Source organism: Zootoca vivipara, chromosome 8 (genome assembly GCF_963506605.1).
Source record: "Zootoca vivipara chromosome 8, rZooViv1.1, whole genome shotgun sequence".
NCBI lineage: Eukaryota > Metazoa > Chordata > Lepidosauria > Squamata > Lacertidae > Zootoca > Zootoca vivipara.
In genome coordinates, this window is record NC_083283.1 from 66,412,494 (window position 1) to 66,425,859 (window position 13,366).

The 13,366-nt window shown below is 47.0% G+C and overlaps 1 protein-coding gene across 1 annotated transcript in view; it reads left to right on the forward strand.

The window, feature by feature from the left end:
* Positions 1–12,951: 12,951 nt before the first annotated feature.
* The window catches only part of BCL2 (BCL2 apoptosis regulator), a 147,133-nt gene continuing 146,718 nt past the window's right edge, over positions 12,952–13,366 (forward strand). The window contains exon 1 of the mRNA XM_035126344.2: positions 12,952–13,344. The gene's annotated coding sequence lies outside the window, so the exon portion shown is untranslated. The remainder of the gene's footprint in view (positions 13,345–13,366) is intronic.

A 13,366-nucleotide genomic window follows, 5' to 3' on the forward strand; every position in this document is an offset into this window, starting at 1 on the left:
AAGAGGTATAAGAAGCAAAATCATACTGGGAAAGACGTGAGTAAATGGAGTAGTTTTCAGTTGCTTCTTGGTGGTAAAAAAGAGTGGGGCATTCAAGGAAAATGTAAGGTTAAAATCTTGACCTAAGATTGTAGTCGGTGAGTGAAGAGAGCAAGGAAGAAGAAGGTAGGAAGGGGTAAATCAATGAAGATACTTGTTATAAATTTATTAGTTTTCAAATTATGGAACCACAGAACCAAGTAAACAATAAAAAAATTCAATAATATACTGAAGTCAGCGCATAGATAACCTGAACATTTTAAATAATAACGCCCAAACTAAAACAACCGTATTTCTTTAGATAGAGCAGGGAGAAAGACCTATTAATCTGAAACTAAGCTATAGGACAGCGTTTCTCAACCGCTGTTCCGCGGCACATTAGTGTGCCGCGAGACGCTGGCTGGTGTGCCGCGATGTGCGGCGACAAGAAGGGCGATTTGCATTGTCACGTGCCTGGAGGCCGCCAATATACAGCACTGACCCGCCGGAAAGCAATATTTCTCCTCCTCTTTCCCAAAGCTCAGTGCAAACGAGCCTGGCGGCCGCCAATACACATCACTGACCCACCGGAAAGCAATATTTGGCAAGTGTTTCTTACAGTTATAATTATAATATAGGGCGCCACAGAGTTAAATTTTTTAACTTTTTTAATGGTGGTGTGCCTCGTGATTTTTTTCATGGAACAAGTGTGCCGTGGCCCAAAAAAGGTTGAGAAACACTGCTATAGGAAATACCCCCACACACACACTGAGTAGAAATGATTGGGAGCTTCTTGTCCCTTAGAGTTGTGTGTTATATGTTATGCAATAATTTGTAATGCACAGTTATTGACTTACTAGTGTATTTCAGCCCGTTCAATAACGGGCTCTAGAACATCCTGGGGTTCGGAGAAGCGCTTGCGCAGCGCTTCTCCGAACCCTGGGACCTGTCATTGCTGTCGGCGGCAAGGGGACAGGAACGGAGGAGGAGAAAGCGATGCTTTCTCCTCCTCCGTTCCTCTCCCGCAGCCGCCGACAGCAAGGACACCTCCCAGGGTTCGGAGAAGCGCTTGCACAGCGCTTCTCCGAACCCTGGGACCTGTCATTGTTGTCGGCGGCAGGGGGACAGGAACGGAGGAGGAGAAAGCGCTGCTTTCTCCTCCTCCGTTCCTCTCCCGCAGCCGCCGACAGGAAGCAGAACTCCCAGGGTTCGGAGAAGCGCTTGCGCAGCGCTTCTTCGAACCCTGGGACCTGTCCTTGCTGTCAGCGGCAGGGGGACAGGAACGAAGGAGGAGAAAGCGCTGCTTTCTCCTCCTCCGTTCCTCTCCTGCAGCCACCGACAGGAAGCAGACATCCCAGAGTTCGGAGAAGCGCTTGCACAGCGCTTCTCTGAACCCTGGGACCTGTCCTTGCTATCGGCGGCAGGGGGACAGGAACGAAGGAGGAGAAAGCGCTGCTTTCTCCTCCTCCGTTCCTCTCCCGCAGCCGCCGACAGGAAGCAGACATCCCATGGTTCGGAGAAGCGCTTGTGCAGCGCTTCTCCGAACCCTGGGACCCGTCCTTGCTGTCGGAGGCAGGGGGACAGGAACGGAGGAGGAGAAAGCGCTGCTTTCTCCTTCTCCGTTCCTCTCCCGCAGCCGCCGACAGGAAGCAGACATCCCAGGGTTCGGAGAAGCGCTTGCGCAGCGCTTCTCCGAACCCTGGGACCCGTCCTTGCTGTCGGCGGCAGGGGGACAGGAACGGAGGAGGAGAAAGCGCTGCTTTCTCCTTCTCCGTTCCTCTCCCGCAGCCGCCGACAGGAAGCAGACATCCCAGGGTTCGGAGAAGCGCTTGCGCAGCGCTTCTTCGAACCCTGGGACCTGTCCTTGCTGTCAGCGGCAGGGGGACAGGAACGAAGGAGGAGAAAGCGCTGCTTTCTCCTCCTCCGTTCCTCTCCTGCAGCCACCGACAGGAAGCAGACATCCCAGAGTTCGGAGAAGCGCTTGCACAGCGCTTCTCTGAACCCTGGGACCTGTCCTTGCTATCGGCGGCAGGGGGACAGGAACGAAGGAGGAGAAAGCGCTGCTTTCTCCTCCTCCGTTCCTCTCCCGCAGCCGCCGACAGGAAGCAGACATCCCAGGGTTCGGAGAAGCGCTTGCGCAGCGCTTCTCCGAACCCTGGGACCCGTCCTTGCTGTCGGCGGCAGGGGGACAGGAACGGAGGAGGAGAAAGCGCTGCTTTCTCCTTCTCCGTTCCTCTCCCGCAGCCGCCGACAGGAAGCAGACATCCCAGGGTTCGGAGAAGCGCTTGCGCAGCGCTTCTCCGAACCCTGGGACCCGTCCTTGCTGTCGGCGGCAGGGGGACAGGAACGGAGGAGGAGAAAGCGGCGCTTTCTCCTCCTTCCTTCCTCTCCCCCAGCCGCCGACAGGAAGGACGCGCGCACTCTCCCCCCCCCCGCCTCCTCCAACCGCCGCTCCTCACGGCCAGGGAGGGTTGTGAGGAGGCCTTCGCCGGCCTCCACCCCGGCGGGAGCGGCGGTTGGAGGAGGCAGAGTGGGGGGAGAGTGCGCGCGCGCAGTCTCTGCTGTCCAATCCCTGTATCCCTGGGGCACATGCGCAGTGACCCAGGGACACACGGGACATCTGGACGCAGGGACAACATGGACATTATTATATAGGATACTTGTGTGCATGAAAGGGTTTGCCTGAGTTCAGGTTGCAAGTAGGTATGGCTTGGGAGGCTCTCAGCAGCCTCTGCTCCCCGCTTTTTTGTGTGCTTCAAGAAGCCATGTGTCCATAGTTGTTTACACATGAACTGAATCTCTAACAGGAGATTTTCAAGGCTGCATCTTTGCTAATCCGAAAATTGCGTGATCCTTTTTATAAGGAAACCAAGTACTTTGATTTTTAAGTAGTTTGGAACTTTTTTCATCTTTATTTTACTGCCAACGGATAGAGACCTGTTTGCTGCAACTTCTGGAAACTGAGTAAAATATTCACCTATTTGTAAAGTTTTGGCTCCCGAACAAACGTTCTTTTGAACCTGAACGTCTGATGGAGCTTCCGGTGTTTCTGATTGACTGCGGGAGCTTCCTGCAGCCAATTAGAAGCAACACTTTGGTTTCTGAACGATTTGGAAGTTGAACGGACTTGCACAACGGATTCCGTTCGATTTACAAGGTACGGCTGTATTTTAAATAAGTATTTGGCTGTAATGCTATAGCTGAATCAGAATTCACATGGCAAACAAAAAATAATGAATGGATTAGCTATATCTGCTTCCACAAATTCTGTAGTGGAAGAGAAAGATAGATGATTCTAAATGTTGATGTATATGTACATTCCACAGAGAATTAAGAAGAATTTGAGATCCATTCCAGGCACCCAGGGCTTTCAATTTGGTGGGGGTGGTTTTGTTAATCCTGCCCAGAAATTGCAAGCAATGCACGCAGAGTTTGCAAACCTGCTTGCTTCATAGGAACTGCCCAGACGATTAAGCTGCTTAAAGTCTAAAGACAACACTAAAGCTGCTGTGATCACCCTGGTTGATGTTCTTTATTTCAGGAGTGTAGCCTCCTTGGTTCTCCCTGATCTCTCAGTGGCTTTTGATACAATTGAATTGGTTCAAAGGTTGGGAATTGAGGGAACTGTGCTGTTAAGGCCACTTTTGAAAAGTTGCAATATTGCATGGCACCTTGAGAGTTAACCGGTGGGGTTCCTCATGTGTTCCTCTTGTTCGCTATGCTCATTAGAATATATATGAAGCTTTTGGCAAATATCAGGGGATTTGGAGTGAGGTGTCATCTTCAGAGGACAACAAGCTCTCCTTCCATCTTAACCAGATGAGGCAGTTCAGGTGCTTCACTGTTGCCTGGAAGTGGTAATGATCTGGATGTGGAGCAATTGAAACTGAATTGAGACAAGATGTAGACACTGTGTTAAAGGTCCTTGTGTCTGGGAAGTAAAGACAGCTTGTGCTGGATAAGGTTGCACTGCCCTGAAAGGCAGGGTTTACCTAGTTGCATGTTCCTTAGTCCATCTATGTCTCTTGAGTCCCAGGCGGCCTGGGTAGCTCTGTGTGTCTGTTTCCAACTTTGGCTGGTTCACCAACTGTTACTGTTCCTGGACAGGGATATCTTGGCTACAATGACCCACAGTTTGCTAACTTCCAGATTGGACAATGTGCTCTACGTGGAGCTGCTCTTAGAGATGGTTCAGAAGCTGCAACAAGCACAGAACATCTACACTCTCCTGAATTGCAGAGAGTCACTGCCAGGCAGTGTAAACAATACTCAACTAAACAGATTGATTTATTTGTAAGGCAACTGCTTGTGCTCATAAAGAGCAGTGTCATACCTGAAGCGGAACATTATGTGGGAGAAGAGCTGGAAGGAAATTGGAAGCATGTGCAAATCAGGTAATACAACTGCCTCATTTGTTGACATAAAAACAGATTTCCACTTAACACGAGTAGGAGGACAAATCCCTGAAATAATACGATGTTTCAGTCAGCACGTGGAATGTCTGGGTCATGTCCAGTGGTGCTGACTATTTGTCACTTAGCACAACAAAGTCTTTAAGTGACTTGCAACTGATTAAGAGCCAGAAAAAGAGAAAAAAAGCATAGCATGTAATCAAAACAATATGTTACACTCAAACAATTTCAATAACTTATGTGATAAAGAACAAGAACTTTAGCAGCAAGAGCATTTCCAACAAGTACGCCATCAGCCAACTTATAGGTTGGGAGAACGTGCCTGGGAGAAAGGTTTTAACTTGGCACTGAAACAATGTTAATGATTGTGCCAAGCAGAGGTGAGAGCATTTTACAGGTGGGGAGATGCAACCCAAAACGTGCTTTCCTTTGTACTCCAAATCTCTCTCAGGGCTTCCAGAGAAAGTGTTCGTGCAACAGCAGTTCTTTCCCTTGCGTGCTCCCAAAATCAGGGACGGGGTGGGGCAGGAAGGGGGAAGTGCCTTAGCATAGGACTTAAGAAATCCCCACCTGCCTTCTAGAAGCTGCTTGAAGTATTAGACGTACAGAAACCAATTTCAGATTCTGCCACTCATTTAATTGATAATAAATCCTAGGCTTAAGCTATCTTTGGTTTGAGCAAAAGCAGTTACAAATTAGTTCATACACCAAAAATAATGGGAAATTATAATTTTAAAGCACCTGACTAATGGGTCTTTCCTCCTCTCTTGGCTGGGAAAGGGCTTGCCAGTTGGAAGGTTGTTAGTTCAAATCCGCATGGCGGGGTGAGCTCCCATTGCTCTGTCCCAGCTCCTGCCAATCTAGCAGTTCAAAAGCACACCACCGCGAGTAGATAAATAGGTTACCGCTGCGGTGGGGAAGGTAAACGGTGGTTTAGTCATGCTGGCCACGTGACCTGGAAAACTGTCTGCGGACAAACGCCGGCTCCCTCGGCCTGAAAAGCAAGATGAGCGCTGCACCCCATAGTCACCTTTGACTGGACTTAACCGTACAGGGGTCCCTTTACTTGTCTGGGAAAGCACTACAACTCAGGTCAGCAGGAGGCTAATCTTTAATAAAAAACATGGGACAGGATCCAGCTAAACCGTTATGCTAGTGCATGGGTAGGCAACCTAAGGCCCGGGGGCGGATCCGGCCCAATCGCCTTCTGAATCCAGCCCGTGGACGGTCCAGGAATCAGCATGTTTTTACATGAGTAGAATGTGTGTTTTTATTTAAAATGCATCTCTGGGTTATTTGTAGGGCATAGAAATGTGTTCATCCCCCCCCAAAAAAATATATAGTCCAGCCCCCCCCCCAAGTCTGAGAGACAGTGGACCGGCCCCCTGCTGAAAAAGTTTTCTGACCCCTGTGCTAGTGCAAGGACTTTTAGCTGTGCAATGGAATCTCCCCACCTTCTCCCCTGGCACCTCTTTAATTCACTCTGGAGGTTTGGGAAAACCTTTCCCATTTTTTGCCTATCCCCTGTAAGGGCTTGAATTTGCAGCTGAGCTGAAGTAGTACTTTAATAAAGGGTGATTACTCAGACAATGTGTTTTGATGGCACTTAACTGATGATTAGTAGGGGGGGAAATATTTAAAGGTTAGATTTTTGTTTTGTTTTTAAGTTATATCCCCCGCCCCCGAGACTTAAGATAATGTCCTATATATAGCAGCGTGAAAAGACTGGAGGAGAGTGATTTCTTCCCTTCCTTCCCCACCCGCCCCATGGGGGTCATGGCCAGCGCTTATGGGCTCTGACCTTTCCACTTGGGGGCTAAGGATGCACGTTGAGAGGTGAGTCCTTGCTTATGAGTAGAAAAATCCAAATCCATGCAAACTGCAAAATTAGGAAGTGCCACTAGGTGGTAACATGTAGCAAGAGAAGGGTTTTGTAGCAATCTAAATAGGTCGGGTGTGTGTGTGTGTGTGTGTGCACAGCTTCAGATTTAACAAGAAAATTGCCACCGTCCCTTTCTGCTTAGTAAATTTCTACAGTGAAGCACTAAAAGTGGCTCAATTAGCCTAATTCAATGACACAATACCTGCTTCATTCAAATATTTCTGAGGAGGGGAGGAGGCAAGATGATCACACTTTTTTTTAAGTCTCCCCCCCCCACACACACTTAATACTGTTTTTAGAGGACAATCCTACACCCACTACTTGAAATTAAGCTGCACTGAACATTGGGACATACTCACGAATGGGAATGCATAGGATTGCATTGTTAATTGCCTGTTCACTTTCTCTCTTTCTCTTTCTCTCTCTCTCTCTCTCTCTCTCTCTCTCTCTCTCTCTCACACACACACACACACACACACACACACACACACACACCTGTAGAATTAAAACATGTCACACTGCCCACACCCAACTTTATGAAGCATATTTCTAACTTCTTGGAACACACTTCTAAAAATGGTTTGGAGGTTGCATAGATTATCAATGAATTCCCCAAATCTTAAAAACAGTTTGGCAATGAATCTTCGTCCTGATTCTAATTTCAGTGTCTGGTCAGGGCTCAGGAAAATGAGGGACAATTTCTGCTTTAATAATTTGTTTGGTTTAATTGGTCTGGCAATTGAATCACTCTTCAACACTGGTGATACGGCAGCTTCCTCCACTGAGGCTGGAGGCAAGCTGGCTAACGTAAGGGTGTGGGGATCAGGTACATGGCTTGGCTGTAGGATGGGTTAGAAATTTGATGCAGTTTGCATTTACAGTTCCTCCAACCTAATTCATACTTTTCAAGATGGTAAATGAATCAAAATGTAACCAGCCTTTGGAATTTGCACTTTTTCAAATTTTGCAGTGCACTTCACCAGTCAAGTAATGTGTATGAAAAAAATGCATATGGAAAGGTAACGTGTGCATAAGAATGCACATAGGTTGAAAATGTATTATATGAAGAGATAATTGCTTTGTAAAAATGTGCATATTAGGTAAATGTGCATGCAAACACATGTATACTGTATTAGGATAAATTTGCTGGTGAATTTTCATAAGGACTTAAACAGAACTGCAACTGATGGGCAAACGGAGAACTAAACTGAATATCACAGAAAAAAGAGAAACTTAAATTGACAGATTTGCCCATACTTATTTGGTCCCCAAAACTTCGAACAATTAGCATTCCCTGCCCCACTGCATCAACCTCATTGATGAGAGCACCATAAACAGATAAATGCAGAAATGGCATAAGTGGCAGATTTCCTCCCTTGGTTTTGTAGGGATTTCATATTACCGTACTTTTTCCGGCAAAGTGATCAGTGTGTTAATTGGTGACTAGCAAGGTAAAAACTGTGAGAATGGCCACTCAGTTTAATTTATTTCAGCTTCCTGACCAACATTGAAATGAGCCTTGTCTAGAGTAATCAAGAAATCTTAGTTTAAATCAGCCAAGATGCATAAATTCATATGAATGTTTTCAGGTGCAAACGTGTCATAGTAGGCAACCTCTTAGAAAAATATACCGTATATATATTATTCTCTGTGAGAAAAAAAGAGGGAATACCACGTTAAGAAGGTGCTACCAATTGCAGTTTTATAAGTGCATGTGTGTTGCTACCCAGTTAATTGGGCAAAAGATACCTCCCCTGCAACTCTACAATTCTATGATTCTAAGTTCCCAACCCTGACTAAGCCCCAATACGCCATTGTAACTTGCTCAACCTAGTGCAGCTGGCTGGGCTGAATCTGGTTGAGCTAAGGATGGATTAAGCCCCCAAAAGGGGCATTCTGGGTGTGGTGTGACCATACGGGGCCTTAGGCTGAATCCTAAACCCATTGAGCTCAGTTATATATACCAACACAGAATAGCAGTTCAAAGGCTTGTTTTCTGCAATCCAGGCTTTGGCAGAGTAGCAGTAGCCATAGGCGTACCCACCACGGGGCAGGGGGGGCTGCTGCCCCCCTAGAAGCCGGCCTGGACCTCTCCGCTGCGCACGGGAGAGCCCGGTGGCGGAGCAGTAGCGCTGTGCAACTTGCAGTCAGCCACCGTGCGGCGCGAGAGGAGGGCAGGGCCATCTCTAGGCTCGGGTCCGGTGGCGCAGGGCACCAGGCCACGAGAGGCGCAGCGGAGGCGGCCCCAGGTGTGCCTCTGCTCCGGCGCCAGGGTTCAGCCCTTTGCATGAAAATCCAAGCGGCTGCTGCCGCTTGACAACGGCCGTGGCGCCATCTGGCCATGCGCCCGTGGGGAGGCAGCCTCGCCTTTCGCCACTCAGGGAGGCGACGCTAAGGGCAGCGGAGTGGGGCCGAAGGTACTGCGGTGACGCTGGGCTCATGGAGCGGTGAGGAGGAGGAGGGCTGGGGGCTGGGGTGGGCAAGCAGATCAAGTTCCCGCCGGGCAGCGCTTTGGCTCCGCGTCGGGACTCCCTCGCCGCCTCAGTCCTGGAAGGAGGAGACACGTCGCGGAGGGAGCTTCTTTTTTTCAGGTGGGGCGGCCTCGCCTCGCGCACATGCCGAAATGAGGTGATCGGCTGCGCTTAGTTTGGGTGGGGTGGGGAGGGCTCTTGGTGGGAAAGCGCCGCGGGGACCCTGCACTTGGTTGGGACCTCCGTGGCGCAGGCAGGAAGTCCCACGCTCTCCTCTCGTACCTGTGAAAAATAATAAAAAAGTTTTGCCGACAGCAGCGGCTCTTAGTTGAGTTGGCCGCTCTTCCCAACTTTGTGGCCCCACTTTGTGGCCCCTCCCCTCCCGTGCCTTAGCCCTGCCCTTGCCCCCCTTGGTTTTGATTCTGGGTACGCCCCTGGTAGCCCCTTCGGATCTGGTGCAACTTTACAACAGCTTAGCTTACACTGGCTTGCTTTATGCCTGCTTTTTCTTATGCCTGGGATTCCTCCTTTAATATTTGCACTACTGGAAAAATGATTTGAAGACAAGTTTCTGAATAAAGTATCCACATTTTCTTTCTGGATGCAAGTATTATTCCTGTTGCTCCATCCTATCTTTTGCCTTTATCAACATATTTTTTTAATATCAGCTGTACAGTATCCCTGCCCATTTATTTTTATGGTGTTGTGGCTTTTAACATGTAAGCCTGAGGCGTAAAACTTCTGAACTTTATAAGCTACCTCGGGAACATTTGTTTTAAAGTAGGTAGAGATAATGCACTCATATCATGGGTGCAATCTACGGTACCTTATGTTCCAACAGTGCTTTGGAATCCAATCTATCCAATCTATTTTTTTAAAAAAATGTTTCAGTGTCATCTCTCTAGGATAACTGTATTAATGACTGGGATTTTGGTATGCCCTCTTTCTGACAGTTCTTGAATGAATTGATTTTAACCATTCTGTCAGACAGGGTTACCGGTAGTTACTTTCCCAATGCTTCTAAGCATATTACTGGACCAAAAGTCCAACATTTGATTAAAAATGGCTCAAAAGTTTGCTTAATGCAGCAAGCTTTTGATATTACAGATTCACAACACACATTTAAAGCACACACACATTTAAAACACATGACTTCCCTTAAAAAGTCATGAGAACTGGAGCTCCCCCCCTCACAGAGTTATGATTCCCAGCATCCTTAACAAAGCTGCATATTTTATTTCACTCATATCTTATTTTTATAAGACTCATACTTACCAGTAAAAGCAAACTTTTGAATTACACGAAACCTCATGATAGGCAAAAAAATAATAATATTTTTGAGTTTTGTGTATTTACCATATGCTGTTTCAAGATAGGGCATTCTATTTGCTCGGTCTAGAGACACTTTATATCCTTACCAGCAGCATTATTTTAATTTAATTTATTACCCACCCCTCACCCTAAGGTCACAAAGGCAGGTTACAGTTATTTAAAACACAACATTAAAACTGTTTTTAAAGCTTACAATAAAAAAATGCAATCACAACAATATTACCTTTTAAAACTAAACATTGGAAGTGGAGGAAAACAAAGGTCAAAATCTGTTGATCCTGTATAGATAGATATACAGTATGCTTGTCAAGTTCTACAAACATTAGGAAGTTTGTTTTATTTTTTCAAACGAAAGTTTGGAATCAGGCAACTTCCATAGAATATAAACAATGCTTCTATCAAAAATAGAGCAAGACAAATTAGGCATTCTGCAGCAGAATAGACCCGAGGAATTGGGGAGCCAGCAATATGTAATGGTGGTGAAGTCCTCAGACCCTCCAGGTGTCCCTATTTTCCAGGGACAGTCCTGGATTTACAGAAGCTTGTCCCGGTTTCTGATTTGATCCCGGAATGTCTCGCTTTTCTTTAGGGTGTCCCTATTTTCTTCAAAGATTTGTTGGAGGTTATGGTAGGATGACCCTATTTTAAGGTTAAAAATTTTGTCTAAAGATTTTCACGAATTACAAAAGAACATGTAATGTCTTTCTTTGTTGTTCAGATTATAAAGACTTTTGGTTACGTTCAATGTAAGACAACATGGTATCCAGAGATGCTTTGGGCCGGGTATGGAGTTATGCGACCCCAGACTAATCTGGGACAGCCCTGTATAGGGAAGTTTTTTAAATGTTAAATTATGTTTCTATATATATGTTGGAAGCTGTCCAGAGTGACTGGGGCAACCAAGTCAGATGGAAAATAATAATAATAATAATAATAATAATAATAATAATAATAATAATAAGAAGAAGAAGAAGTGCTTTTTCTGTGACAAAATAGGGGAACTCACCATGAAGTTTGTTTTATTTCTTGTGAGCCCAGTTGCGGCGCTGCATGTAATCTCCACCCCCAAGCAGTGGCTAAATGTAAGATGTGATTAATAAACTCAAGCATACAATGATCTGGATTAGAAATGGCCACAACTTTATTGATTAAAGATATAGGTGGATTTCTGGCTCAGAAATTTGTTCCAGACCCACCAGAAAAAAATTATTATTATTATTATTTAGAAACAAAATTTTAAAAAGCCTTCCAGAAGCACCTTAGAGACCAACTAAGTTTGTCATTGGTAGGAGAGCTTTCATGTGCATGCACACTTCTTCACGAAAGCTCATACCATTGACAAACTTAGTTGGTGCTACTGGAAGGATTTTTATTTTGTTTCGACTACGGCAGACCAACACGGCTACCTACCTGTAACTATTATTATTTAGTTTTATCGTTCCTACTCAAAAAAGCTAATAATAATAATAATAATAATAATAATAATAATAATAATAATAATAGAAGAATACGGTGTCCCTATTTTCGTTGGAGGGTGTTCAGTCCTGAGAACTGAGGTGTTTTGAGAACGGGCGTTTTGCATGTTGTAAAAAAATAAAAATGAATTTGTGCACAGACCAGACAAAAAAAAGAAGCAAAATAACCTCTTAAAAGGCAGAAAGCGGGTAAACGAGGCTACACAACCGACTCTCAACTTGCCCCTGACCCCGGATGAGGAAGGGGACGGGACGGGACTTTTGAGCCGCTTCTCTCCCCTTCACCAGCGCGCCATGAGCCCTCGAGTGGCGCTTTCTAGAGGCGGGAATAAATCGTCTTCAGGATGCAGAACGCGGAAATTGCTCCACAGGCTCGCGTGGAGCCGTCCAAGTTGCAAGTCGGGGGGGGGGCAGCCTTGCCGCCAGAAGTGTAAGCCCCCCACTTTTCTTTTAAATACCCAGAGACACACACCACTTCTAAGGCTCCCTCAGACACGCGCTCTCAGACACATCACCCGGGCAATGAATGGCCTGGTGCTGGTCCCTTCAATTTTGACCACCTAAGCGGGAAGTTTTTTTTAAAAAATTATTTATTTAAAAAACCCCACTTCTACATGGGGAGCCAGGGGGTGCCCGAAGGCTCTTGGCGGGAAACGGGCTAAAACCCCCGGGCAAGTTGGCTGCTCGCCCCCCGCGGCGTGGCATGAGATCTTGCAGAATGAAACTGTAGGTGACGCGGTTGCTTTTAAAATCGGCCTTGCTTCTGCCTCGAACTTGCAAGAAGCAACATTTTCTCGGGCCGTGGGTGGACTGAAAAAAGTCCCTCTTTTTTATGCACAAAACAATTCCCTAAACCAAGGCAGAAGGGAGAAATCCAGTTTCACGTCTCCCCCCCCCCCAAATAAGAGGAGGAAAAGGGTACGCCATCCTGTTTCCCTTCTTTCCGTGGGTCAGCGGTTGTCACAACGCTGAATTTTATATTATTATTTTTGTTCAGTTCCACCTCATGCATGGGCTTTCTGGGTGGCTCCCTATCCTTTTGCTGCCTCAGTTTCCCCATCTGTAAACGAGTATTTTATTGCAAGGCGCTTCCCCCCCCCCTTCAGTCGGAAACCCCATTTCTCTCTCAAAATGGTTCTTAAGGGCGCCTTAGAGCACGGGACGAGGCGAGCCGTTGAATAACCTAAAAAAAATTAAAAATTAAAAAGCCCATGAAAACAAAAGAAGAAAAATGAATGGCGGGGAAAGAGGGAGGAAAGAAAGAAAAACATCCAGAGAGTGCGCGCGGGAAAAAGCAGGTTTGCCGCCTTTTCCCCACCGTGGACCACCCACCCTCAGACTCCCCCCCCCCTCCTCGACATGCACCCGAAAATGCGGGTGCAAAAGCAAGACGCAACTCGGAGGAGGCGAGCGAGTGCAAACACAATGAGAAAAATGGGTTGGTTTGTTTGTTTCTTCCTTCTCTCTTTCTCTCTTCCCCCCCTTTTCTTGAATGAACGGCGAGGTGGGGCCAGAGGAAAGCCGCCCCATTTGCTGAGCCCCGGAGCGTGAGAGCGGCTCGCCTCGACTCTCCGCCTCCTTGTGCTCCTGCATTGAGTGCGCTTCCCCTGCCCCCGGGACCTCCCCAACAGCCGCCGTCGCCGCTGGAGCGCCGAGCCGAACGCAGGCAGCTCAGCCAGCGCATCCAATCTGCAGCCCTCGCTGGAGAAGGAGGAGGCGCCTCGTGACTGGGAAGCGTTGCACGGCTGCCCAGGGTAGCAAGGGCACTGGGGGGTG